Consider the following 4535-nt stretch of genomic DNA (forward strand, 5'->3'; position numbering starts at 1 on the left):
CACTGCCACCAATATCGGCACCCGGATCGCCGCCGCCGCCACTACCACACACCATCACAATGACATCATCTTTGTTGATAAAAAGATGAAACCCAAACAAAAACCAAAAACGGTTTCACAAAAAACAAAAAGAAAAAAATATTAGATGAAACCAAAACTATTTCAACAAAAAAGTTATTATTATATCACCAACAAATTGGCAAAGAGACGACGGGGAAGAACACCAACCCCTGGAAGGTATCTTGGACCTAAAAGTGCCCATGGTGAGAGTCTTTCCTTGTATTGATGATGTCTGTAACAACAAAAATACTAAAAGAGAAGCAATTTACTAGCCAGAACTGTGCGACCACTGTTATCAGATTCATTTGGAACAATGGTTTCTTCCAACAATAATGCCTCGTAATAATTAGAATAAACAAAGAACTCAATATTAGATGTTGAATGATTTCGAACAAGAATAACACAGTAATAAGTTTTAAGTATTGGTAGCTAGCTTATAATTATTCAAGTGAGAATGATTTCATTCACTTACCTGCCAGTATCCCTTTTCACTAATTGTAATGCTTTGGGTCTACACCTCCAAAAGACTATATCACTTTTATCCTCGTCCTTGGTCTCTTGATTTAACCAAAATGACAAAACATCTTCACGTATTAAACCTTGAGCAACCATGTTGTGCCTACACAATCAAGAGAATCTTGTTAGGAACAAAAGCCAACTCTAGCCTCAAGAACTGAAAGTTTTTTTCTTTCCAAAATAGAAAGGGGTAAAACAGGACCCAACCAACAATACAGAAACACATCATGACCATAAAAAAACAAAAAGAAAAATGCATGGCTATAGGGGTAGAAGATTTTAACTATAATTGTGAATTAAATCAGTGTTAAGAAGATGCAAATGTAGTCTCCCTACTACTTCACCTCTACGTGTCCATGAGAGAGTGTTATTTTCCTAACAGAAAACGTTCCAACCAAACTCAAAAAATTTCACACAAATTCAATACATTTTGATAGATACCAACAACAAAATGGTATAAAGTCATATTCAATTAGCAACCAATTTATCACAACAAGCTTTGAATGGTGAGTCAAATTTAATAAATTAGGAACCACAAAATCAATTAATCACATATTATGGAAAATATAAAAAAAGGGTATCTATTCTTCCCACCAAGCACGAATTCATTTCATTTCTGAAATTCAATTCGAACGAACTCAATTCGACTCCGAACAAAAATCATGAAAATTAAAACAAAAATTAACTCACCATGATTTAACTACTTATTGCAATTGTTTTGAGATTGAGCAACTTCTCCCTCTTGTTGGGTTGAATCATGAGTTCGTCTATTAATAAAAAAAAACCTAAACTTGAAAGAAAAATCCCCCACCACCACCGCTGCCTCCACTACCATAACCACCCATCGCTTCTGATTACCCATAGCTATGATCTGATTCAATTTTTGGTATTTAATTTGATATCACGAAAAAAAACCAAAACTTGAAATGAAAAACCTCCACCATCACCGCCGACACTACCATCCCTATCCACTGTTTTTTCAAATAGCTCCACTTATTGATCTATGAGGATGATGATGATTATTTGCAGAAGAATAAGAAGTCATGAATACATAGACTGTGGTTTTCTCTAAGAGAGAGAGAGAGAGAGAGTTACTTGACATAATAAGATTTATACGAAGAAGAACAGAAGAAGTACGGAGAGGGTATGCTCGATATTTATGGAAATAGAAAATATCTAGTTTACTTAGATTTAAATAATTTGGGGGTTTTGTGCCACTTTTTAATCAAATTGTTTTTATTTATTAAAGATAATATGGCTGGATTTTTTGTATCACAAGTTTGGTCACCTTGATGTTTTATGACTAGTTATGTTTCACAAAACTCAAAAAAGACTTATTTCAGCCAATAGAAAGTGAGGGTTTCCTCTCCGTTCAACGTGGGAGCTTTATTTGTCTAGGCCTTTAAGTCTTTAGATTTCGTTACTAATATAGGGGCTGAGCCAAAAAAATATCAACTTCATTTAAAAAAAGAACTGCGGATAACAAAAGTAGTCGTCTCAAATCAATGTTTGTTCAATTGTTCCACTAACCAAGTTAAGAGGAAATTGTTCTGTTTTTGAAAGTAAGCTTCGATTCGTCGGAGGAACCAACGGTTTGAGTTAGAAAATTATCATACTTTAACTTGCAATGAATAAACTTAGGAGTTCGATAGAGAGAAATTTGAGATTTGTGGTTAGTCATGTGCGGTGTAGTCGGTGGAAAGAGTTTGGGTTTGTCCAAACTCTATCTTGACTAAAATTGTTCCTAAAGTTTAGGAATTTAAGAGCCAAGTTAAGAAAAATAGCTTTTTCCTAAAGCTAAGGGTTCTTGAGGGAAAAGTTTGTGTTCTCTATATATAGTTCTAGTATTGTAGAGTTGAAAAGAATCAATCCAACCTAGAAGAGTGGTAAATCCTTGAGCTTAGGATTTTGGTCTTTTTGTAAGGGAGGATCGTGTGCTACCGTGAAGTTCTATACCGGTGCGAGAGAAAAACTTATAGAGAGAGGATTTTAGTGTTCTAGTATTTAGGGTTTGGGGTTTTGCCCTAAATCTAGTTTCTAGTGTTTCCATGTTTCTCCTCTGTTACTAGCAGCTGTGAAGATGGTGTAGAAGAGAAGACATGAGGCTGGTTCGAGGAATGGTTAGAGAGTTAGTTTCTATGGTTTCTTGAATGGTGTTCTTCGGCATATCTTGTTAACTCTTTGGTCTTTTCTTGTGTTGCGGAAAGAGCATGTAATGGTCTTTGTTTTAATGGAAGTTTTTCTGGTGGTGTTGGCCGTGGATGTAGCCTGTAAAGGTGAACCACGTATATCTTGTGTTGTGGTTGTGTGTGCTTCTTTATTTTCTGTCTATTATTTCTCTCATGTTTGGTTCAAATCACCAATTTCCCTTTGTGATCCTTATTTTCGCTGCACTCGGGGTGCCAATTTTCCCAACAATTGGTATCAGAGCCCAAGGATGGGATGGTGTGATTGAACCTGGAATTGGATAATGGTTTATTATTCGGGTGGAGAAATATATTTTTGAAGATAATGTTTCAATCGGTGTTTACACAAAGATGGATTTGTGATGTGATTTACAAATCGGAGGTTCAACTTGGTAGAAGTGTATGTTCTTCGTTTGGTTTTATGATGTAGTACGGGATGCAGAATAAAGTCGAATGAGGTGGAATACATATTTACTTCTTGAAGAGTGTTAGTAATCATACACTATAAAGAATGGATTACAAAGTTTGAAGAAAGGATGGGGCAGTGAATTATCATGTAAAAGCAAGTCCAGCAACTTCAAAGTTATGCACGAGATGTTATAGATTTTTGTTCTGAAGTCTATGTTAAAGGATTATTGATGGCTTGCACGTAATATCAAGAATGTACCCGATCTCGAAAGCATGTACCACGGTAATATGGTCAATCACACGGTATATATTCTGAGCGACTATGTTGGGTGTGATGGTGGTAAAAAGTATGTCAGATCGGTGATGGATTTGGGAATCGCTCAAAGGTTTGAGCATGTTAATCACAGTGGAGATACCTGATGGTTTATTTAATATACACGGTAATCATGACATGTGTTGGAGTATGATATTGAAGCTAATTCTTCCTTTCTGGGTTAAAGTTCAATATGTAATTAGCTTACTGGTTAGGTGGAGCTAATGGTGATTCTTCTACATGGTTCTTTATGTAATCAATGATGGAGTCTGTGCAAGGATTCGTTGACGGTGTTTGAAGATTTTCGTGGTTTTTGTGAAACGTGGCCAGTTTCACAAGTGTTCTTCATGAAGAAGATGGTTTGAAGATTTTTATCAATGTCATGGTGTTTTGGTCGAAGAGATGGTTCTACGAAGTTGGAAGTTCGGGTCTGAGCGTTAAAAGTAATTCTACAAGTATATAGAGATGGTGAAATTCTCTGGTGAAAGATGAAGGTGATTTGCTGTGATCGTCGCATGCTTGAGGGCATGATCCGAGGTGGATAATTGTGGGGTGTAGTCGGTGGAAAGAGGTTGGGTTTCGCCAAACTCTATCTTGACTAAACTTGTTCCTAAAGTTTAGGAATTTAAGAGCCAAGTTAGGAAAAATAGCTTGTTCCTAAAGCTAAGGTTTCTTGAGGGAAAAGTTTGTGTTCTCTATATATAGTGCTAGTATTGTAGAGTTGAAAAGAATCAATCCAACCTAGAAGAGTGGTAAATCCTTGTGCTTTGGAGTTTGGTCTTTTTGTAAGGGAGGATCGTGTGCTACCGTGAAGGTCTATACCGGTGCGAGAGTAAAACTTGTAGAGAGAGGATTTTGGTGTTCTAGTATTTAGGGTTTGGGGTTTTGCCCTAAACCTAGTTTCTAGTGTTTCCATGTTTCTCCTCTGTTACTAGCATCTGTGAAGATGGTGTAGAAGAGAAGACATGAGGCTGGTTCGAGAAATGGATAGAGAGTTAGTTTCTATGGTTTCTTGAATGGTGTTCTCCGGTATGTCTTGTTAACTCTTTGGT

This window comes from Papaver somniferum, unplaced genomic scaffold (assembly GCF_003573695.1).
Source record: "Papaver somniferum cultivar HN1 unplaced genomic scaffold, ASM357369v1 unplaced-scaffold_3, whole genome shotgun sequence".
Classification (NCBI taxonomy): Eukaryota; Viridiplantae; Streptophyta; class Magnoliopsida; order Ranunculales; family Papaveraceae; genus Papaver; species Papaver somniferum.